At 37.5% G+C, this 26,059-nt stretch overlaps 1 protein-coding gene across 6 annotated transcripts in view; it reads left to right on the top strand.

Moving 5' to 3' along the window:
* The window catches only part of DCX (doublecortin), a 398,761-nt gene that overhangs the window by 10,421 nt on the left and 362,281 nt on the right, over positions 1-26,059 (top strand). For all 6 annotated transcript variants that reach the window (XM_061409497.1, XM_061409498.1, XM_061409496.1 and 3 more), the window contains exon 2: positions 3,725-3,788. The gene's annotated coding sequence lies outside the window, so the exon portion shown is untranslated. The remainder of the gene's footprint in view (positions 1-3,724; positions 3,789-26,059) is intronic.

Below are 26,059 nucleotides of genomic sequence, written 5' to 3'. Positions count from 1 at the left end.
CCTGCTTATTTAACTTATATGCAGAGTACATCATGAGAAACGCTGGGCTGGAAGAAGCACAAGCTGGAATCAAGATTGCCAGGAGAAATATCAATAACCTCAGATGTGCAGATGACACCACCCTTATGGCAGAAAGTGAAGAGGAACTAAAAAGCGTCTTGATGAAAGTGAAAGAGGAGAGTGAAAAAGTTGGCTTAAAGCTCAACATTCAGAAAACGAAGATCATGGCATCTGGTCCCATCATTTTATGGGAATTAGATGGGGAAATAGTGGAAATAGTGTCAGACTTTATTTTTTGGGGCTCCAAAATAACTGCAGATGGTGATTGCAGCCATGAAATTAGAAGACGCTTGATCCTTGGAAGGAAAGTTCTGACCAACCTGCTGCTGCTGCTGCTAAGTCGCTTCAGTCGTGTCCGACGCTGTGCGACCCCATAGATATCAGCCCACCAGGCTTCCCCGTCCCTGGGATTCTCCAGGCAAGAACACTGGAGTGGGTTGCCATTTCCTTCTCCAATGCATGAAAGTGAAAAGTGAAAGTGAAGTCGCTCAGTCGTGTCCAACTCTTAGCAACCCCATGGACTGTAGCCCACCAGGCTCCTCCATCCATGGGGTTTTCCAGGCAAGAGTACTAGAGTGGGGTGCCATTGCCTTCTCTGGACCAACCTAGATAGCATATTCAAAAGCAGAGACATAACTTTGCCAGCTAAGCTCTGTCTCGTCCAGGCTATGGTTTTTCCAGTGGTCATGTGTGGATGTAAAAGTTGGACTGTGAAGAAAGCTAAGCACCGAAGAATTGATGCTTTTGAACTGTGGTGTTGGAGAAGACTCTTAAGAGTCCCTTGGACTGCAAGGAGATCCAACCAGTCCACTCTAAAGGAGATCAGTCCTGGGTGTTCTTTGGAATTAATGATGCTAAAGCTGAAACTCCAGTACTTTTGCCACCTCATGCAAAGAGTTGACTCATTGGAAAAGACTCTGATGCTCTGAGGGATTGGAGGCAGGAGGAGAAGGGGACGACAGAGAATGAGATGGCTGGATGGCACCACTGACTCGATGGACATGAGTTTGGGTGAACTCCCGGAGTTGGTGATGGACAGGGAGGTCTGGCGTGCTGCGATTCATGGGGTTGCAAAGAGTCGGACACAACTGAGTGACTGTACTGAACTGAACTGAATACAGTCCATGGAATTCTCTAGGCCAGAATACTGGACTCAGTAGCCTTTTCCTTCTCCAGGGTATCTTTCCCACCTAGGCATTGAATCCAGGCCTCCCACATTGCAGGCGGATTCCTTACCAGCTAAGCCACAAGGGAAACCCTTATTTATTATTATAACTGTACATAATGGCCTGCCTCAGAGAGCCCTGCTTGCTCCTCTGTCTTCCTGACCCTTGGGCTGGGGTGCCTTTGTTTGGCTCGTAGGGAGATAGCTTGACCTTGCCTACCTCTGAAGGATTGTGACATTCTTAAATTCTTTGTATGGAAAATGGTGCCTCTCATCTGCTGCTTACTGGCATGGCTCAGAAAATCACATTTTTGAGGACAGAATCACAGATAGTTGTGGCATCTTTGTTTATTGTCATGACAGGAGATATTCCATTTCATACACCTGTGAAATGACTGTAAGTAAGTGAAACTGACATTTTGGAAGATATTTGTAAGAATTAAATGGTCATTTTACTTTGTTTGCTAACCTCCCCCCATCTCTGATCCATAAAGAACCTGGCATCCAAGCCCCAACAAGATAGTTATTTACAGACATTAGTCTGCCATCTTCTAGGCCAGTCGGCTCTCTGCTTAAAGTTATATTCCCTGGGTGACACTAGTTGTAAAGAACCCACTTGTCAATGCAGGAGACCTAAGAGACACGGGTTCGATCCTTGGGTCAGGAAGATTCACTGAAGGAGGAAATGGCAACCCATGCCAGTATTCTTGCCTGGGAAATCTGATTGGCAGAGGTGGGCTACAGTCCATAGGGTCACAAAGACACAACTGAAGTGACTTAGCATGTCTTGCCTCAACACCTCGTCTCTCAGACTTGTTGGCCTATCGTGGTGAGCAGAGTGAGCTTAGACTAGATAACAATACTAGAAATAATTAAGTTTGTTTAATATGTTACTGTAGTAAAGGTGCATGGGAAAAGTTGTTAGATCAGAAGGACATTCAGCGTTTACTAAGTTTGTTTTGGTAGAATATTGGTATAAACATTTCAGAAATTGCATGCTCTATGGGAAGTCCCTGGCAATTTGTCAGTGCCCTCTGTGATGAATGTGCCCTCCAAAATACTGTTTTACTTTCAGAAATAACCCTCATCAAAATTCCTATGAAGTAGTTATATACTATGAAGTGGTTATATGCAGAATTTTCAGTCAGTTCAGTTCAGTCGCTCAGTCATGTCTGACTCTTTGTAACCCCATGGACTGCAGCACGCCAGGCCTCCCTGTCATTCATCAACTCCAGGAGTTTACTCAAACTCATGTCCATTGAGTTGGTGATGCCACCCAACCATCTCATACTCTGTCGTCCCCTTCTCCTCTGCCTTCAATCTTTCCCAGCATCAGGGTCTTTTCAAATGAGTCAGTTCTTCGCATCAGGTGGCCAAAGTATAGGAGTTTCAGCTTCAGTCCTTCCAATGAATATTCAGGGCTGATTTCCTTTAAGATTGACTGGTTTGATCTCCTTGCTGTCCAAGGGTCACTCAAAAGTCTTCTGCAACACCACAGTTCAAAAGCATCAATTCTTCAGCACTCATCTTTCTTTATAATCCAACTCCACATCCATACATGACTACTGGAAAAACCATAGCTTTTACTAGGTGGACCTCTATTATGGTAGAACAGACAATAGCAATCAATTAACCACAGCCATTAAATCTCTTAATGATCTTGTTGTATTCTAAAGCTTACCTGAAGGTTCTACTATAGGCTAGAGTTTGTATCATCAACAAAGAAGAATAATCTCAGAGCCTCATGGAAAAGGACCATACCAGGTACTTTACATGATTGCTACTTCAAAGAGTAGATCTATGAGCTAACATCACTTAGATAAGTTACAAACCAGAACAGTGGACTGAGGCAAAATTTCCAGAATTCTTTTTAATCCAGTTAAGGCTCAGAGCACTATAGAGTCAGATAACCAGGAAGGATGTGCTAAACAATGCCAAGCCTTCCATAAAATACCCAATAATCCTTTTTCTCCCCTTTCAAAATCTGTGGTAGTTTTTCATGAGATATAAAGCCTAGGTTTTCTGATATGCATTTTAGAAGGAATATCATATATACTTGCTCAGGTAAAATAAAAATGGAGCTATTTCTGAGAATCTAAAGAAAATATGGAAAATAAAGTAGCATTAGTTATCCTTATGATAAGGGTGGTTTCATATTGGTTTTATATAACTGAAAGTGAAAGTCACTCAGTCGTGTATGACTCTTTGCGACTCCATGGACTATACAGTGCATGGAGTTCTCCAGGCCAGAATACTGGAGTGGGTACCCTTTCCCTTCTCCAGGGGATCTTCCCAACTCAGGGATCGAACCCCATTGCAGGTAGATTCTTTACAAGCTGAGCCACAAGGGAAGCCCCTTATTTAACCTAGGCGCTATTTTATTTTTTAATAGTTCAGAAGAAAACTGTGATGAATGTATGCCATATTTATTCATATTCTTTTTACATTTTTTTGTTTCTCCTCTTGCTATTTTCTCTGCCTCTCCATCAATTTGGTTAGCTATCCTTCAAGATTCAGAAGACGTGCAATTTCCTCCAGGAAGCCCTTCTCTGACCCTTGTAAGGTATGTCCATTATATGCAAATACTGCTCTTTGCCTACCCTTGTCATAATTCTTGATGTTTAAATTACCTGTACACTGTTTTCTTCTTCTGGACTGTAAAGTCTAAAAAGAGTGGAGACCAGGTCTAAGTCATCTCTGAATATCTAGAATTTAGTACTGTCCTTGGAACCTAGAAGATAATCAATATATGTTTATTGAACAAAAAGAATTATACTATTAGATACCATGCTAGGTCCTATGGGGAATACAAAGGTAAATAAAACATAGTACCTTTTCTATCTCAACAATAGATGAATTTATTCATAGGCTGATCAAACTCTTATGCACTTTTAGAATTAAGAAACCATGGAATCCATTCTTTTTATTTTATGGACAGGAAACAAAGATTCAAATAGATTGTGATTCTTTCCCCAATAGCAGGGCTAATAATGCTAGAAGTGGGTTGAATCTAAGTCTACAGATGCTTGCCAAGGCATACTATAGTGACTTATCCTTTAGAGATGAGCCTACAGTAATGATATCTGTTTTATAATATAAAGCAATAACAGCAACATGATCTTAAAGTCTGATAAACCAGCAATGTTTCTTCTTAATCTAAGTACCGCATATTATAGAATCCTTAAACTACCTATTGTGTTTAGATTTATTTCCTTAATTTTTCATCATTCATCCAAAATTTCTATATATCCTTTATTATTAAATTAAGTATCTTTTATCAAAGCTGAGACATGCTTTGTGGATCCAATGAGTTCTTGAAAAGTTGCCAAAACTTGACTCTCCCTTTCTTTCTCCTCCTTCCAAATATTATTGGTGGTAATTTTCTTACTGTTAGGGACACAAAAATAATTATTTCTTGTTTACACTGGTCAAATCAAAGTGCTATAATAGAATCGATTTATGGAGAACTGTACAGAAAATGGTTTAAAGAATAGCAACATATGCCACTGCAAATGTGGTACTTTGACATGAAAATAATTTTGATCTGAAGGTAATTGAGAAGAGGAAAATACAGGTAAAACTCTGCCCTATCTTATTTGCCTAAAAGTAGTTGTAAAAGATAATTACTCCTTGGAAGGAAAGTTATGACCAACCTAGACAGCATATTAAGAAGCAGAGACATTACTTTGCCAACAAAGGTCCATCTAGTCAGTTCACTTCAGTTGCTCAGTCGTGTCTGACTCTTTGAGAACCAGTCAAGGCTATGGTTTTTGCAGTAGTCATGTATGGATGTGAGAGTTGGACTATAAAGAAAGCTGAGTGCTGATGAATTGATGCTTTTGAATTGTGGTGTTGGGGAAGACTCTTGAGAGTCCCTTGGACTGCAAGGATATCCAACCAGTCCATCCTAAATGAAATCAGTCCTGAATAATCAATCATTGGAAGGACTGATTTTGAAGCTGAAACTCCAATACTTTGACCACCTGATGCAAAGAGCTGACTCATCTGAAAAGACCCTGATGCTGGGAAAGATTGAAGGCAGGAAGAGAAGGGGACAACGGAGGATGAGATGGTTGGATGGCATCACCAACTCAATGGACATGAGTTTGAGTAAACTCCGGGAGTTGGTGATGGACAGGGAGGCCTGGTGTGCTGCAGTCCATGGGGTCACAAAGAGTTGGATACAACTGAGCGACTGAACTGAACTGAACTGTGTTGTAAAGGTGTCCACCTTCCCTCTGTAATAGGATGGACAGAAGTTAACCATCAGAGACAAGTATAGACCCCTACAGCCTGAAGTCAACATCAGAGGAACCTATATAACAAGCTTTACTGATTAGCTTTTATGGTCCCTTTAGTTCAGTTCAGTTTAGTCGCTCAGTCGTGTCTGACTCTTTGCGACCCCATGAATCACAGCACGCCAGGCCTCCGTGTCCATCACCAACTCCCGGAGATCACTCAGACTCACGTCCCTTAGTTTCCCGATATATTTACCTTCTCCTAATTCTTTACCCCAAAAACTCAAAGTCCTTTTCCTTCATCTTGTCACTTCTATAAGAATTTGTTGTTATTCAAAACTGCTATATAATGTCAAACTCTAACCATCTCTTTCAGTTACTCATTATTGAGTATATGGAGCATATGCCTGATAAACAGGTTAATAAACTTTTTTTTGTTGTTCTCTTTTTAATCTGTCTTTTGTCAGTCTAATTTACACGGCCCCAGCTGGAAAAAGGTAGAGGGACAAAAAAGATTTTTTTCCTCCTCGACAGTTTATTAATAGATATTTTTATTTCAACCATGTTTTTTAAATTCCAACTAGACTTCCTAGTTTCTTCAAGATCCTACTGAATAAAATGAAGTACTTCATTTACCCAAGAATATGCAAGAGAGCTATAAAATCAGGATTCAAAAAGATACCCAAAAAAGGATATGAAAGAAAATATGAAGAAGCAGAAACAATGATTTCAAATAAATCAGATGAAAGTCTTTGGCTTAAATTAAAAAAAAAAAACACTATACAAGTATAAAATTGAGGTTTTAATGAACTGTAATGAGTTGGCTGCACCACTACTTGAGTTATCACAGGCAGGGACAAAACTAATTTTTATTGAGCACACTTAATGTGACAAGCAATGTGTTAGACAAATTACACATCTGATCTCTTTTTTATCAGAATTAAATTGTAAGACTTTTCCAAATCCTATCTGTACATGAAATTGCTGCTTATAAAAAATTACACTACAAATCATATCAAAGCTACAATATTACTTAAATAATTAAAATGAACCTTTGTGATTTTTACTTCACATTCCTTCCTAGGCTACAAAGACAAAGATCAGAAACCATGAAATGCTTTCTTTAGGTAAAATCCAATTGAGTATGAAACAAGTCACCTAAATGAAGCATTTAATTCTATTATCGTGACTATGAGACTAATTTATATATCTTATTACCAACTACTTTTGGAAGAAGGAAAAATCATTTATGTGATCCTGATTATATGAGTATATGCTTCCTGTATGGATCAGTGAGGTTAATTAAGCCCTGTTGTATAAAATTATCATAATCAGCTTAACTATAAATGATAAAATGTTTGATTAAAGGAGACTCTACTGAATAAAACATAATTCCAGACATTGCTTAAGTCCATTATCTGATAGAAGGCTAGTGCTTAGATGAATCAAAAGCTGTTAAGACTTAGATGTTTTTCAAGAATGCAAGTTTTCTAAAAGATCTGAGTTGTTTTTAGTTAATTTGTTTTTACTTAGTTCTCTTTATCTAATTTTTGCTAACATAGCAAAAACTATGGAATATAACATACCATTTTTTATAAATATCAGAGTCATGGATAGATTGCTTAATAAAAACAAATTAACTCAAAACTATTCATTGAGCACTTAATATATACGATCAATATATATATATCTGCTACACACAGATAGACTAGACAGCTTAGAGTCTAGTGAAAACACACAAAGATGTATGCAAATATGTGGTGATAAAGCGCAATAAAGGACTGAGTAATGCAGGAGAGAATAACAGGGGTTGGGGTGGCATGGGAATTTATTTTAGATTCAATGGTCAGAGAAAACTTCTCTGCAGAACTGACATTTAAGCTGAGGCTCAAAAGATAAGGAGCCAACCAGGAGAAGACTGAGGGAACTCTCACATTCATACATGACTATTGGAAAAACCATAGCTTTGACTATACGGACCTTTGTCGGCAAAGTGATGTCTCTGCTTTTTAATATGTTGTCAAAGGTTCATCTAGTCAAGGCTATGGTTTTTCCTGTGGTCATGTATGGATGTGAGAGTTGGACTGTGAAGAAGGCTGAGCACCGAAGAATTGATGCTTTTGAACTGTGGTGTTAGAGAAGACTCTTGAGAGTCCCTTGGACTGCAAGGAGATGCAACCAGTCCATTCTGAAGGAGATCAGCCCTGGGATTTCTTTGCAAGGAATGATGCTAAAGCTGAAACTCCAATACTTTGGCCACCTCATGCGAAGAGTTGACTCATTGGAAAAGACTCTGATGCTGGGAGGGATTGGGGGCAGGAGGAGAAGGGGACGACAGAGGATGAGATGGCTGGATGGCATCACTGACTCAATGAACGTGAGTCTGAGTGAACTCTGGGAGTTGGTGATGGACAGGGAGGCCTGGCGTGCTGCGATTCATGGGGTCGCAAAGAGTCGGACACGACTGAGCGACTGATCTGATCTGATCTAGGTTTGTCATAACTTTCGTTCCAAGGAGCAAGCTTCTTTTAATTTCATGGCTACAGAGATGTCCACAGTGTCTTTAGAGTCCAAGAAAATAAAATCTGTCACTGCTTCCACTTTTTCCCCATCTGTTTGCTGAGGAGTGATGGGATGGGATGCCATGATCTTAGTTTTTTGAATGTTGAGTTTCAAGTCACTTTTTCACTCTCTTCTTTCACCCTCATCAAGAGGTTCTTTAGTTCCCCTTCACTTCTATAAGATTTTGAATTCCTAAGAGCTCTTTCTTGTTCATTTAAAGTTCCCTTTTTATTGCATACTGTAATATGCAATAAATTGAATTTAGTATCATCTCATTTCTCTGAAGATATTATTAATAATGGGTTTTTTTTTGTTTCTTTTCTCTTTGACTTTTGTTACTGCTGCTGCTGCTGTTCTGATCTCTGTCTTGCATTTTAGAAACTTTATTCAAATATCTAGGAACTTAGCCTTAAATATTTAAGAGTGATCCACAAAGAAGTTCTGTCTTCATTGTTGGGACTTCACTGTGTAGTAACTGGGAAGAAATTCAGTCTTTTTAATGGGAGACCCCAAATATCAGTGTCTGTAGGGCTTTACACTTGTGTTAGCTTCTCCAGAATCCTCCTATCTCCCCAACTGGTAGTATCTTGGAAACCAACCAGCAGAAAGGTGACAGAGGGCAGTCTTAAAATTTATTGAATTGACACTCAATCCCCATTTTCATTAAACTTCAAAATCCAGCCGTCAGCTATGCTTATTGTTTTTAATACTAGAACTTCTTTTCTGGAAAGATGTTTCAAGCACTATAGAAAATAAAACTTGACTCTTTTTTTTTCCAACCTAAACCATTGTTTTACTTTCAACTAAATCAACAAACAAGCTTCCTTAACAACAAGAAACACCTGACCCTCCACACAGTGAAAAAGAATATTGCATTAACTCTTGAATCTGTAGTTGAAATTGATAAGGAACTTTGGGGATCTAATTTTTTTCTTATACATACTTTTGATCAATCTTCTTTTTAGCTCTCCCTTCAACCTGTACCTCAAAGATATCCAGTAACTTTAAATTAAAAACTGAATCTGTCACCATCAGCCTTAGGTTTCAGCTTTTCCAATTTAAGTAAGCTTAACACTCATCTCATCTGTTGCTCTCCAGCTTCCAAAATTTTGTTGACTTCACTTGTCTGCTGTTGTCTCCTCTCCTGTTCTCTTCATCCTTCTCTATTTATACCTTAAAAAAATTCCTTTATTGTCACTTCAGTGGAGCTTCAGGTAGCAGCAGAGATAAATGATGTTTCTCATCTTCCTAGTTTAACTGGAAGTCTTATAGCACACTCTGTATGGAGAAATAATGCCATCCAAGCTAATAACATTAAAGATGGGAGACTGAGAAGCCCACCTGCAAATAGAAAATGTTTCAGAGAAATAAGCAGTTCTATAATATGTAAGTCACATATATGACTATTTACTGTACTGGAAAAGTCTGTTGCTACAGAAAACTGAGTTATATTAACTTTCTTTTTTTTTTCCACCTCTACTCCTTTATTTTATTTTATTTATTTTATTTTTATTATTATTTTTTTTACTTTACAATATTAACTTTCAAATACTTAAAATTATAGGTTATTTAACTGGATATACAAACATAAGTTATGTGGGCTTTTCTAGTGTTATTTGGATACAGAACGCATTTTTATGAAAAACTACCTTTAGACATAAATTGCCCTCATTGAAGAATCTTAAGAAGCATGCCATTTAGTTCCTTGTTGGAGAAGACTCCTGATTTGAGAGACTGAACAGGCATTTTAGTGTAGATTTCATGAAGTAGGTGAATTCAAGACACTATTTTTTAAAATTCATTCAGACAAACTTTAAGTATTAAAAATAAAAACATGTCTGATCCTCCTGTATTTCAGCCCTGACCACACACCTGCCTATATGTTCATTTGGGAAAAGAGGTCAAGGTAAGAGCAAAGAAATGGGGTTGTACACAGTAATGATACTAGTCGCTAATATTTATTAACCTTTAGTGAGTGTTTACTGTATGTCAGTAACTATGCTAAAAACTTTTTGTGAATTATTTCATAATAAATGGTTAGTGATTATTTGACATGTGAATGTTTTTATTTAAACAGTAAAAAATGGAAGGATAAGTCTGTAAGGAGGAGGAGAGGGGAAAGAATGCCACCAAATGGTCAACATTCTCATTTCCTTTCCCAATCCCATCCCTCCTTTTCTCAAGTACTGCTGTAGACTTATTTGTATTCCTAGCATAATTTTGTCCTCTATCCTTGCTTTTTGCTATTCTTTCAGTATGTTGATATTAAGTGATTCATCTTAGGTACTTGAATTTGAAGGTTAATGATTTGGAACTTCAAGCAGGAGTTTTGATTGCAATAGTTCACTGTTTTGCAAAATATACCATCAAGTATTTCATAAGAGAGGATATGGAATAAAAATGAGAAAAAAGAAAGAGAAACCTGTCAAGGCATTTCTATAATTTTTAAACATTTTTAAAGCAATATGGCTGATATTTCCAAGTGATTAAACCTTTACAAAACTCCTAGATAATAGCAACCTGTGATGATTAATACACATTCAGTCTAACAAGCTACTAAGAATGCATGGGTCTGGAACATGTATAAAATTGGTTTAGGATTAAAGGAAGTAATCTGAAGAAATGAGAATTTAAATAATTCTTCCAAAGATTAGTAAAATATATTCCAGCCTTCCAAATGTTTAAGATTGGAAAATTTGTCTTTTTTTTTAAAAAAAAAAGACAAGGTAAATTTGTCTTATTTGATTGGTATCTATTGAATATATACTCTGCAAGGCATTGTGATTAGCATTATGGGAGAAAGGGCATGAAAATGCCTAAAATGTTGTTTATTTTATCAAGCTGCTCATAACCTAGTGTTGAAGGTAAGGCATATACAAAATAGCTGCTATACTCTATATGATATTATATGACAAATACTACATGAATGATGCAAAATATTTTTATTTTTTCTGTTTTGCCAACCTGCAATGTAATGAATTTGTAAGTAACATTCCATATATATGTTTCTTTGTATACTATTTATATATGCTAACCTTTGACAATCACTGCAAAACATCATTAAAACCAGTTCAGGTAGAACAAGTCTAGAAAAAGAACTGCCAGCTAAGGCACACTTGGAGAAAAATAACTGGTTTCAGGGAGATATATGCATGTGTTTCTTATAATGGAATGTGTAACTTATTGTTTACTAGAGTGCAGTCCATGCTAAGGGTCGGACACGACTGAGCGACTTCACTTTCACTTTTCACTTTCATGCATTGGAGAAGGAAATGGCAACCCACTCCAGTGTTCTTGCCTGGAGAATCCCAGGGACGGGGAGCCTGGTGGGCTGCAGTCTGTGGGGTCACACAGAGTCAGACACGACTGAAGTGACTTAGCAGCAGAGTCCATTCAGCCAAGTGCATTAGGTATATATTTCATTTAATTTTCACAATAATCCTGTAAGATCAGTACTATTTTTATCCCCATTTTACAAATGAAGAAACTGAAAATCAATGTGTCTAAAGTTACACAGCTGGTAAAAGGTAGAATTAGGAGTTGGACCCAGTCTGTTTAACCCCTAGTGTACACTCTTAATAATTTGGTTTTCTGTCTCTTTTGTGGAACATGCTAGTAGAGCTGTCTAGGAGATATTTAGGTATCTGAGTCTGAACTTCAAGAGGAAAGGTTGGGTTAGAGATACAGATTATATAGTCATCAGCATGTGTTGCTGCTAAGTCACTTCAGTTGTGTCCGACTCTGCAACCCCACAGACGGCAGCCCACCAGGCTCCCATGTCCCTGGGATTATCCAGGCAAGAACACTGGAGTGGGTTGCTATTTCCTTCTCCAATGCATGAAAGTGAAAAGTGAAAGTGAAATCGCTCAGTCGAGTCCGACTCTTCACAACCCCATGGACTGCAGCCTACCAGGCTCCTCTGTCCGTGGGATTTTCCAGGCAAAACTACTGGAGTGGGGTGCCATCACCTTCTCTGCAGCATGTGTTATAGATCATCACATATAAGGAGACCTCAATAAGAAGATACCAAAAAGGTTTTCTTGTCAACTGTATTGTAAAAATGTTTAGAAATATAAATGAATAAATTGAATATCTATTTAGGTCATTTACATTTTAAATTTAGTAAAATAAGTTCTATTTAAGTTCTAAATTAAATACGTTAATTTAGGTGTATTGCTTTTATCCCCTATTTCATGGAATACCTGATTTTTCACCTGTGTTTTCAACATTAGTATCTGCATCACCAGAGCCTATTCTTGTCATCTGTTTTCCAGAGCTCATCATCCTCACTTCTGCGTACAAAACTACATGCATCATTTTACTGTAAAAGTAATTTTTTTGGGGGCTTTGCATATTATTTTATTTTTTTTATTTTTAAACTTTACATAATTGTATTAGTTTTGCCAAATATCAAAATGAATCCGCCACAGGTATACATGTGTTCCCCATCCTGAGCCCTCCTCCCTCCTCCCTGCCCATACCATCCCTCTGGGTTGTCCCAGTGCTCTAGCCCCAAGCATCCAGTATCGTGCATCGAACCTGGACTGGCATCTCATTTCATACATGATATTTTACATGTTTCAATGCCATTCTCCCAAATCTTCCCACCCTCTCCCTCTCCCACAGATTATCCAAAGTCACAAATACCCTTTCACATAACATCCCATTTGCAGTGGCGATGTCATATCTCCAAGAGTAGTCACTACATTTGTATTAAATTTGTATTGATATATTTATGTATATACATATTATGTATTTGCTTGCTGATTTATTTTTTTAAACTAACTTTGATGTGGGGCATTTCATGCAGACATAGTCATGTTAATAGAAACATTCAGGATGGAAAAGTAAATAAGACTTCAGTAAAACACACACACAACAACTATAGTAACAACTGACAAAAAAATACCCATTTCTCATATTTACTGAGATGTATTAAAAATCTACTTGTTAGGTGCTCTCGTATGTAAAACAACCTAGTACTATCCCTCTAGTGTCATTTCCCCCACTTAATTTTCTTATAGCTGAGAAATGAGTCTCAGCAAACAGAGGATTTTAATCCAGATCCAACTCCAGAGCCCATGCTCTTTTTCACCTGTTCTCCTTTATGATCAATAAATAATAAGTAGTTGTGAAATAGCTGACTAATGGCCGTGAGAGAGAATTTAGTTAGCTAACTAGCCTTTGTGTATAAATGGAATAAGTAATTGTGGTTTCATAACACATTGTTTTAAGTAACTGTCACACCTTCTGAGGGATAGATTTTATATTTCAATACATGGAAAATGACTTTTGGGTAGTTTCATTAGGGAAAAGAAGAAGAGAAGATTAAAAGTAGAAACATTAGGTGATGATATCTGAATCAACAGTCATTTTGTATTAGAGTAAACTAGAGAAAGAACCATTCATAGTTCTGCCATGTATCTTCTCCTGAATCCTCATAGTAAGGCTGTTAGGTAAAGATACACTTAATATCAGAAGTCACTTTGACATTTAAATCAGAACCAATGTGATGTCATAGAAATCACTTCTAGATTTTTTTTTATTATTAACATAAAATTTTGTTTAGCAAGAATCTGCTAAATAAAAAAAATCACATTTATTACTTTTTGAGTCCTCTCTCTTTTCTTTTTGGTTAGTCTAGTTAAAGGTTGTTAAATTTTGTTTATCTTTTCAAAAAACCAACTCTTAGTTTTATTGATTTCTTGATATTGTCATTCTAGTCTCTTATTTCTCTCCTAATTTTTATTATTTACTTCCTTCTACTAATTTTGGTCTCAATTTGTTATTTTTCTGATTTCCTGTAGGTGTAAAGTTAGGTTGTTTACTTGAGATTTTTTTTTTTTCTTAATGTGGGTATTTATTGTTTTAAACTTCACCTTTAGAAATGCTTTTGCTACATTCCATTTATTTTGGTATGATGTATTTTTGTTTTCATTTATCTCAGGATGCCTTCTGATTTCCCCTTTGATTTCTTCTTTGATTCATTGGTTATTCAAGAGTATGTTATTTAATTTCCACATATTTGTGAATTTTACAGTTTTCCTCTTTTTATTGATTTCTAGTTTTATGCCTTAGTGATTGCAAAAGATGCTTGATAGGATTTCAGTCTTCTTAAACTTGTTAAGGCTTGCTTTGTGGCCCAACATGTGATGTATCCTGGAGAATGTTCCATGTGTGCTTGAGAAGAATGTATATTTTGTGTTATTGGATAGAATGTTTTGCATTTGCCTGTTAGATCCATTTAGTCCATAGTATTATTCAGATCTGCTCTTTCATTATTAATTTTCTATTTATATGATCTATACAGTGTTGCAAGTGGAGTATTAAACTCCCCTACTATTATTGGATTGCCATTTCTGAACTGATCCCTTTATCAATATATAGTGACCTTTTTATATCTTGTGACAGACTTTAATTGAAAGTCTATTTTATCTGATATGACTGTAGCCACTCTTGCTCTCTTTTGGTTACTCTTTGCATGGAGTATCTTTTTCCATCCCACATTTTTTACCTTTAAAATCCGAAGTTTTAATATACTGTAATATAATATAAATATGAGGTATTTCTTTCTCATATTTAAGTTATAAAAAACAGGCACCCATTCAGAGCAAATCACATAATGGGCATTTAATAAATGTCAAAATAAATCAGATGTTTTCTAAAAGCAGCAGCTTTTCCCACCTAGAAAAGGATTATTTTGCTTTATCTATAAATGTCGTTAGCTTTTAGTTAGAGAAAATCCACCAGATGGCAACCTCATCTGCATATGAAGCATGATGTGCAATCCTCTGCAACCCATTACAGGTCCCTTGAGCCAAATGCTCCCTGATTAATGGCTGATTTCTACAGTGATCCCAGTAAATGGATACTAGGCTGTCACTTGGCAGTGACTGTAGGAAGGTGGGGAATGTGCAAAGTTCAGATATATTTAGTATCAAGTGTGAAACATTTTTACTACATTCTTTTTAAATTAATATTGAAAACAGAAATAATAGTATCTATTTCCATGTTGCCCTCTAAACATATTTCTAATTTGAAACTAAAGGAAACTGTTCATTTATCCAGTGTATAAAGCTGCAGAGAACATTATTTCCCCATGAACCACACATTATTCTAGTTGGATTCCTTGTATTTAATGGCAATCTGGTAGCTTAAAATACAAACTGTGTTCTCTATTTCTAAAGCTGATAGTATGCAGAGAATACTGCTAGGGATATTTAACATGTCCCTTATTGTTTTCTGTTTATAAACAACCTGCCCTGAGGTACTAATTAGGTGGAAGATATTGCATATACTTAGCAAATACTGTTGTGTTTTTCCATACAAATAAATCTGTGGTCAAGGTGAAAGTCATTGCTGAGTTGGTTATATGAGTTGCAAATTTCTGAAAATATGCTCCATAGGAAAAGTTCCAGAAAAAGAAAAAAAATTTGTTGAAAAAATTTTATTCCTAAATAACTAGTTGTAATTGCAACTGACATTTCATTAATAAATTTAATTCTAGTGGCATGCTTCACCTACATTAAAATGCAGCTGTGTGAGACATCTGTTTGAATTAAATATCTATAATGCTTAACAGATTGCCTTTTCTAATGACTATAATTGACTTTATTTCATATCTGTATATTTTCTAAGCTCCATATATGAAATATATGATTTTTCTCAGTATCCTGGGTATTTTAATAACATTATTTAGGCATATTTTGCATATAATATAATTCACGCATTTCAAATATATATTCAGTGATTTTTAGCAAATTTAAGTCTCTTACACATTTTCTTTTTTTTTTTTTTTAAATTTTATTTTATTTAACTTTACAATATTGTATTGGTTTTGCCATGTATCAAAATGAATCTGCCACAGGTATACATGTGTTCCCCATCCTGAACCCGCCTCCCTCCTCCCTCCCTGTACCATCCCTCTGGGTCGTCCCAGTGCCCCAGCCCCAAGCATACAGTATCGTGCATCAAACCTGGACTGGCAACTCGTTTCATATATGATATTATACGTATTTCAATGCCATTCTCCCAAATCTTCCCACCCTCTCCCTCTCCCACAGAGTCCAAAAGACTGTTCTATACATCAGTGTCTCTTTTGCTGTCTCGTATACAGGGTTATTGTTACCATCTTTCTAAATTCCATATATATGCGTTAGTATACTGTATTGGTGTTTTTCTTTCTGGCTTACTTCACTCTGTATAATAGGCTCCAGTTTCATCCACCTCATTAGAACTGATTCAAATGTATTCTTTTTAATGGCTGAGTAATACTCCATTGTGTATATGTACCACAGCTTTCTTATCCATTCATCTGCTGATGGACATCTAGGTTGCTTCCGTGTCCTGGCTATTATAAACAATGCTGCGATGAACATTGGGGTACACATGTCTCTTTCAATTCTGGTTTCCTCAGTGTGTATGCCCAGCAGTGGGATTGCTAGATCATAAGGCAGTTCTATTTCCAGTTTTTTAAGGAATCTCCACACTGTTCTCCATAGTGGCGGTACTAGTTTGCATTCCCACCAACAATCTTACACATTTTAAATATGGTGTAGATGTACCTAGATGGTATTCCTCATTATAGACAAATGGTCAGCATTTTGGCAGCTCATCTATCTTTGGATCCTAACATGCCTGCTTTTAGATATTATTTACATATGTAGAGGTCAGAAAATCTGACTCTTGTTTGTCTAAAATTTTGTTAGTGTCAGTATCTCAGTGCCCCACCTTCTAGAAATGAGGAGGACACATTCACATTACATTACAGAGTTGAAATTTGTCTTCATTATCATATAATACTAACAAATCTAGCCTTCTGTACAACCCAGACCATTGGAGCTAGTGAATATTATTTTAATTTGACATCTCTAGAACTGACTCATTTAAAAAGAGCCTGATGATGAGAAAGTTTGAAGGCTGGAGGAGAAGGGGACAACAGAGGATGAGATGGCTGGGTGGCATCACCAACGCGATGGACATGAGTTTTAATATGCTCCAAGAGTTGGTGATGGACAGAGGAGCCTGGTGTACTGCAGTCCATGGGATCACAAAGAGTCAGACATGACTGAGCGACTGAACTGAACTGAACTTGATAGGAAGGAAACTATTTCATGTTCACATGAACAGGTCTTTGTGATTTACAGAAACACAGATACATGGAAAGCTTATGGCTTCAATTGTACAACTTCTGTCACAGATCAAGAATAAACAGAAAAACTCATAGGTCTAGATATGAAAGAACTGTTCTCCTTTACAATAGGCAAAAAGTTCTTAATTGATTTGAGTTCATAAATAAGAAAACAAAAAGCCTAAACAAGCTAGATTCTGTTTCTCATTCAAGAGAGAATAGCTCTCCACCATCTATCCAACAGAAATCACCAAATGGTCAGACAATAAAAACAAATTCTCAATCATTACTACCACCAAGGGGAAATAACTTTTTTCAAATACAAACAAGAAAGAAAAAACAGAAAAATCACTAGAGAGGAGAAAATAAAATCTATAGAAACAGAATAAGCAAAGTTTAAGTTCTACTTGAACTTTATTCTACTGCTGCTTGGGATTCCTTCTGACAGCCAAGAAAAATGTATTTGGTCTTAAACAGACTACAGTCTCCCATAATGTAGTCTTTTGTACCTACCAGGTGAGTCAATTTGGGCATCTCCATAGAATCTCCCTGATCGCTCAGTTGATAAAGATTCCGCCTGCAATGCAGGAGACCCTGGCTTGATTCCTGGATTGGGAAGATCGCCTGGAGAAGGGATAGGCTGCCCACTGCCTTATTCTTGGACTTCCCTTGTGGCTCAGCTGGTAAAGAATCTGCCTGCAATGCGGGAGACCTGGGTTCAATCCCTGGGTTGGGAAGATCCCCTGGAGAAGGGAAAGGCTACCCACTCCAGTATTCTGGCCTGGAGAATTCCATGGACTGTATAGTCCATGAGGTCTCAAAGAGTCAGACATGAGGGAGCGACTTTCACTTCACATGGAACCTCCAAAACTGTCAAAGCATAACTTTCAAGCAACTAAAATGATACTAATCAAGCGTATGTAAAATGAGTACATGTCAATGATTTTATTTAACTCATTAACTGATGAAGGAACCACTAAGGTGTTATGACTGGGTCAAAGACCATTTTAAAACAGAGTATTGATAGGAATGGGCTTCCCTGATAGCTCAGCTGGTAAAGAATCTGCCTGCAATGCAGGAGACCCCAGTTCAATTCCTGGGTCAGGAAGTTCCCCTGGAGAAGGGATAGGCTACCAACTCCAGTATTCACGGGCTTCCCTGGTGACTCAGACGGTAAAGAATCTGCCTGCAGTACAGTAGACACTGGTTCGATCCCTGGGTCAGGAAGATCCCCTGAGGAGAGCATGACAATCCACTCCAGTATTCTTGGCTGAAGAATCCCTATGGGCAGAGGGGCCTGGCGGGCTATAGTCCATGGGGTCACAGAGAGTCAGACTCAACTGAGTCAACTGAGTCAAGCAGAACAGAGCACGTTGATAGGAATATAAGCTTACTGAATTAGATACAAACTGAGAAATATGCAATTTTGGAGTTATCTGTCTACAGACAGAAATTATTTGCATTTATACAAGACAAAAATCTACAAGTTAACATATAACGTCACTAAGTCTGGAACCTTAAATCAATAGTGAATAGTGAGCTGAACAAGTTATTATCCTAGGTCCCCCAGATCAGGGGCTGGCAAATTACAGCCTAAGTCTCCCAGATCAGGGATTGTTCTGTGGGCCAAGTCTGGCCACTCATTTGTTTACAAGTGGTGTATGGCTGCTTTCATGTTATGACAGAGTTGAGTATTTGTGTGGCCCAGAAAAGTGAAAATATTTACTGTCTGGACCTTTATAGAAAACATTTTCTGATCATTACCCTAGCAGTTCTTGGATGACCCTCACTTTCTTATGACATTGAAAATATGTGGCCCCAATCTTTTTGCATTATTTTTAAGTTTCGGATACTTTTTCTAATACTGCTCTGATTCTGCCATGATGAAAATGCTCTCTTCCTCTTTTATGTTCACATATTTATTTATATCTTTCTTATAATATTATCTGTGGTATTATGATCCCTTTACTAGATTTAAGCTTACTGAGAACATCTCATTCATCTTTGTATCTGCACTTAGCACAGTACTTTGCAAAGAGTAGGTTTTCAATAAATTTTCACTGAAATGTGAATATGAAAGTTCAGGTAAGGCTGGAGGTTGGGATTACTTATGGAGGACTGCAGGGATGGATAGCAGAGAGGTGAATGAAGTCCTATGCAGAATTATACAAGTGCAAAATATTATAAATTCTCCTGCTGAATTTATTATTTCTAAGGACCCAATCAGTTATCTATGATGTTCCACAGTTTCTTCATCTCTATGATACGAATAGTATTTGCCAGTTACTGACCTAATTGGAATATTCCAGACCCAAAATAAGTAACTTGCATTTTATTAGCACTTGTTCTTACTAGGAACTAACACATTTGGTCAATAAAATCTTATTCAGATTGACAGTGGCAAAATCACTGAAAACCATACTGTTATGGAATAAGCATTCTATGGTAAAAGGGTGTTTTTTGTTACTTTCATGTATACATAGTCTAAGAGATAGTTTGAATGATGAAATTTTGGATTTTCCCAGACATTTGGATGATTTATATAGACAAGCAGACTGAATGTTACCTTGATTGCCCTAAAAATTCCAGGTCACCATGCAAATTGAACTCAATAAATATCATCTAAATTAATTTGAAATGTGGTTTTATTCTATCATGGAAGGTTAGGATATGGCTGAGCAGCACATGCTATCATTCTTATCTTATAAATGAGAAGTTCAAGTGTAATTTTTTTGCCCTTAACAGGCCTTAATCCTGGCTTATATGACATGAAGCTAAATCTTTCTGCTAAGAAACCCTCAAAATTTGAAACATATTACTTCATTTGACATATTTAAAATGTAAGATTTTCTAGCAGATAGTAACTTTAAGTATACTCAAAATATTCTACTGCCTCTCCAAGTTTACCTGGAGCCTATATTTTCACCTAAAGAATTTTAAAATGTTTTTGTTCAGGATTGTTCAGTTAATGTCAGATGACTAGCTCTTCTTAAAAAGTAATTAAATGGACCAATTATTTCAGATATATAAGTGAGAATGTGATTTAGTTGATTTCATAGTTGGAAATTTAACCTCAATAAAAAGTGGTTTCTAGTCTTCTCCATGGGCTTGCCTAAAACAAATGAATACCAATTAAAGTATTGTAATCTTTCCACTGGGGTTCAGACCATCATTTTTCTAATTATGGTGTAAGTCCTTCATTGGGAAAAAAAAAACCTTCATCTGAAAAGAAGTAATTCCCAACAGAGATCTTATATATTATAGAATATCAGTTATTATGCATTTCTCAATACCTTTGACAAAGGAGGCATGTACCAGTCAATGTATTAAAATGGTGGCAGTTAAGGGAAAGATTAACACTGGGAGCATGTAAAAGCATTGAGTATATAAAATAACTTATATGACTTTATATATTCTTGATTTTGCTTCACTAAATGTGGAGTGATTTAAAATATGTTTTTTGCTGTTGGGTAAAATTAAATGAATTTGCTCTATTACATGGAGAATAATTGTACTATTATTCTCCTCTAATTTGCTATCTGTATGAAATGGATTTATTGCTCAGGATATAATTTGGGTAGCAGTATAATCTAAGCCCTGGACTATTGGTTGGAGAAGGCAATGGCACTGCAGAACTCTTGCCTGGCGAATCCCATGGACAGAGGAGCCTGGTAGGCTGCAGTCCATGGGGTCGCTGGGAGTTGGACCCAACTGAGCACCTTCACTTGCACTTTTCACTTTCATGCATTGGAGAAGGAAATGGCAACCCACTCCAGTATTCTTGCCTGGAGGATCCGAGGGACGGGGGAGCCTGGTGGGCTGCAGTCTATGGGGTCACACAGAGTCTGGCACAACTGAAGTGACTTAGCAGCAGCACCAGACTATTGGTTAGGCTTAACTGTTATGATTTAACCAGACACTAATAAAGCCATTTAGTTCAGACTGATAGTGATAGCTTATTTATGTGGTGATTTGTAAAAAATTAGTTAGATGGTTAAAATGAATTGATCTTCATGTTATAATCCATTCATATCATTTATTTAGACATGGAGGGTGGCCTAAATCAAATCCCTTATGATTATACAGTGGAAGTGAGAGATAGATTTAAAGGCCTAGATCTGATAGATAGAGTGCCTGATGAACTATGGAATGAGGTTTGTGACATTGTACAGGAGACAGGGATCAAGACCATCCCGATGGAAAAGAAATGCAAAAAAGCAAAATGGCTGTCTGGGGAGGCCTTACAAATAGCTGTGAAAAGAAGGGAAGTGAAAAGCAAAGGAGAAAAGGAAAGATATAAGCATCTGAATGCAGAGTTCCAAAGAATAGCAAGAAGAGATAAGAAAGCATTCCTCAGTAATTAATGCAAAGAAAGAGAGGAAAACAACAGAATGGGAAAGACTAGAGATCTCTTCAAGAAAATCAGAGATACCAAAGGAACATTTCATGCAAAGATAGGCTCGATAAAGGACCGAAATGGTATGGACCTAACAGAAGCAGAAGATATCAAGAAGAAATGGCAAGAATACACAGAAGAACTGTACAAAAAAGATCTTCACGACCCAGATAATCACGATGGTGTGATCACTGACCTAGAGCCAGAGATCCTGGAATGTGCAGTCAAGTGGGCCTTAGAAAGCATCACTACGAACAAAGCTAGTGGAGGTGATGGAATTCCAGTTGAGCTATTCCAAATCCTGAAAGATGATGCCGTGAAAGTGCTGCACTCAATATGCCAGCAAATTTGGAAAACTCAGCAGTGGCCACAGGACTGGAAAAGGTCAGTTTTCATTCGAATCCCAAAGAAAGGCAATGCCAAAGAATGCTCAAACTACCACACAATTGCACTCATCTCACAGGCTAGTAAAGTAATGCTCAAAATTCTCCAAGCCAGGCTTCAGCAATATGTGAACCGTGAATTTCCTGATGTTCAAGCTGGTTTTAGAAAAGGCAGAGGAACCAGAGATCAAATTGCCAACATCTGCTGGATCATGGAAAAAGCAAGAGAGCTCCAGAAAAACATCTATTTCTGCTTTATTGACTATGCCAAAGCCTTTGATTGTGTGGATCACAATAAACTGTGGAAAATGCTGAAAGAGATGGGAATACCAGACCACCTGATCTGCCTCTTGAGAAATTTGTATGCACATCAGGAAGCAACAGTTAGAACTGGACATGGAACAACAGACTGATTCCAAATAAGAAAAGGAGTACATCAAGGCTGTATATTGTCACCCTGTTTATTTAACTTATGTGCAGAGTACATCATGAGAAACACTGTACTGGAAGAAACACAAGCTGGAATCAAGATTGCAGGGAGAAATATCAATAACCTCAGATATGCGGATGACACCACCCTTATGGCAGAAAGTGAAGAGGAACTAAAAAGCCTCTTGATGAAAGTGAAAGTGGAGAGTGAAAAAGTTGGCTTAAAGCTCAACATTCAGAAAACAAAGATCATGGCATCTGGTCCCATCACTTCATGGGAAATAGATGGGGAAACAGTGGAAACCGTGTCAGACTTTATTTTTTTCTGGGTTCCAAAATCACTGCAGATGGTGACGGTAGCCATGAAATTAAAAGACGCTTACTCCTTGGAAGGAAAGTTAATACCAGCCTAGATAGCATATTCAAAAGCAGAGACATTACTTTGCCAACAAAGGTTCATCTAGTCAAGACTATGGTTTTTCCTGTGGTCATGTATGGATGTGAGAGTTGGACTGTGAAAAAGGCTGAGCGCCAAAGAATTGATGCTTTTGAACTGTGGTGTTGGAAAAGACTCTTGAGAGTCCCTTGGACTGCAAGGAGATCCAACCAGTCCTTTCTGAAGGAGATCAGCCCTGGGATTTCTTTGGAAGGAATGATGCTAAAGCTGAAACTCCAGGACTTTGGCCACCTCATGCGAAGAGTTGACTCATTGGAAAAGACTCTGATGCTGGGAGGGATTGGGGGCAAGAGGAGAAGGGGACGACAGAGGATGAGATGGCTGGATGGCATCATTGACTTGATGGACGTGAGTCTGAGTGAACTCTGGGAGTTGGTGACGGACAGGGAGGCCTGGAATGCTGCGATTCACGGGGTCGCAAAGAGTCGGACACGACTGAGCGACTGATCTGATCTGATGACTCCCTCATTAGAATGAAAGCATGTCACATTTATTTTGTGAACTTTAATTTTAATAAGTACAAATTCAATGTGTACTATAAATACAAAGTCACATTCTAAGTACAATAAGTATAAACAAAATTTATTGACTATTACATAAATGATGACTAAAAACTACAGAAATAATAATTCAGAAATAGTAATTCCATATCTTTTTTTTAAGTGAATGTTTGGCATGTCACCATGCCAGACAGTTATTAATTCCCCTTATACATGCCACTGTTTCCAGTTTCCCCGTCTATTTCCCATGCAGTGATGGGACCAGATGCCACAATCTTTGTTTTCTGAATGCTGAGCTTTAAGCCAACTTTTTCACTCTCCTCTTTCACTTTCATCAAGAGGCTTTTTAGTTCCTCTTCACTATCTGCCATAAGGTTAGTGTCATCTGCATATCTGAGGTATTGATATTTCTCCCGGCAATCTTGATTCCAGCTTGTGCTTCATCCAGCCCAGCATTTCTCATGATGTACTCTGCATATAAGTTAAATAATCAGGGTGACAATATACAGCCTTGACGTACTCCTTTTCCTATTTGGAACCAGTCTGTTGTTCTATGTCCAGTTCTAACTGTTGCTTCCTGACGTGCATACAAATTTCTCAAGAGACAGATCAGGTGGTCTGGTATTCCCATCGCTTTCAGAACTTTCCACAGTTTATTATGATCCACACAATCAAAGGCTTTGGCATAGTCAATAAAGCAGAAATAGATGTTTTTATGGAACATCTTGCTTTTTCCATGATCCAGCGGATGTTGGCAATTTGATCTCTGGTTCCTCTGCCTTTTCTAAAACCAGCTTGAACATCTGGAAGTTCATGGTTCATGTATTGCTGAAGCCTGGCTTGGAGAATTTTGACCATTACTTTACTAGCATGTGAGATGAGTGCAATTGTGTGGTAGTTTGAGCATTCTTTGGCATTGCCTTTCTTTGGGATTGGAATGAAAACTGACCCTTTCCAGTCCTGTGGCCACTGCTGAGTTTTCCAGATATGCTGGCATAGTGAGTGCAGCACTTTCACAGCATTATCTTTCAGGATTTGGAATAGCTCAACTGGAATTCTATCACCTCCACTAGCTTTGTTTATCTTGGTCATGAAGATCTTTTTTGTACAGTTTTTCTGTGTATTCATGCCACCTCTTCTTAATATCTTCTGCTTCTGTTAGGTCCATACCATTTCGTCCTTTCTCAAGCCCATCTTTGCATGAAATGTTCCCTTGGTATCTCTGATTTTCTTGAAGAGATCTCTAGTCTTTCCCGTTCTGTTGTTTTCCTCTCTTTCTTTGCATTAATCGCTGAGGAATGCTTTCTCGTCTCTTCTTGCTATTCTTTGGAACTCTGCATTCAGATGCTTATATCTTTCCTTTTCTCCTTTGCTTTTCGCTTCTCTTCTTTTTACAGTTATTTGTAAGGCCTCCCCAGACAGCCATTTTGCTTTTTTGCATTTCTTTTCCATGGGGATGATCTTGATCCCTGTTTCCTGTACAATGTCACGAACCTCATTCCATAGTTCATCCGGCACTCTTATCTAACAGATCTAGGCCCTTAAATCTATTTTTCACTTCCACTGTATAATCATAAGGGATTTGATTTAGGTCATACCTGAATGGTCTAGTGGTTTTCCCTTCTTTCTTCAATTTAAATCTGAATTTGGTAATAAGGAGTTCATGATCTGAGCGACAGTCAGCTCCTGGTCTTGTTTTTGTTGACTGTATAGAGCTTGTCCATTTTTGGCTGCAAAGAATATAATCAATCTGATTTCAGTGTTGACCATCTGGTGATGCCCATGTGTAGAGTCTTTTCTTGTGTTGTTCGAAGAGGGTGTTTGTTATAAATATTTTGAATGAAACTTAAAACTTCTAATCCAGTTCTGACAATATAAAGAAATACTATCTTGTAAAAACACACGCACACACACACACACAGGAAATTAATGTATGATACAGTATTATCTGGTGGCTCAGATTTCCCTGGTGGCTCAGACAGTAAAGCGCCTGCCTACAATGCAGGAGACCCGGGTTCAGTCCCTGGGTCAGGAAGATCTCCTGGAGAAGGAAATGGCAACCCACTCCAGTATTCTTGCCTGGAAAATCCCATGGATGGAAGAGCCTGGTAAGCTACAGTTCACGGGGTCGCAAAGAGTCAGACACAACTGAGTGACTGAGCAACTTCACTTTTACAGTATTATTAACTACAGACTTTGTTCAAATTTCACAAAATTTTATGCTAGTGTCCATTATTTGTTTTCATACCTTATTCAATATTCTACATTGCATTTAGTTGCATTGAGCAGCTTCAGCTGCATGCAAGAAATTCTGATAAATTCTCTTCACTTTTATTCTGTTACAAATATTTCCTAATTTTCCTTGTTATGACTTCTTAGATACACCCTCATTTAAAAGTGGACATTTAATTTCCTGATACATGGGATTTTTAAATCATCTTTGATAGTAATTTCTCATTTAAACACTTTCTTCTTGGCAATCACCCTCTGTGTTTTTTAGTCTTCTGACTTTATTGAGGCTCTCAATGAGTAAGTCAAAGATCTCTCTTTGTAAATGTCACATTGTGCTTGAAAATATGTGGGTTATTTTCAAATATCTTTTGATACTGATTTCTAACATAATTCCACAGTGATAAGAGAACAGACTCTATGATTTCAATACCTTTAGACCATGAAATTTTTGCACCTTGTTTCATATCCCTTGAAATATTCCAGTGTCCTCTTTATAGTCTATGGGAA

The sequence above is a fragment of the Bos javanicus genome, chromosome X, assembly GCF_032452875.1.
Source record: "Bos javanicus breed banteng chromosome X, ARS-OSU_banteng_1.0, whole genome shotgun sequence".
NCBI lineage: Eukaryota > Metazoa > Chordata > Mammalia > Artiodactyla > Bovidae > Bos > Bos javanicus.
The sequence above is the reverse complement of the archived record's forward strand: the minus strand, read 5'-3'. Positions and strand labels throughout refer to the sequence as shown.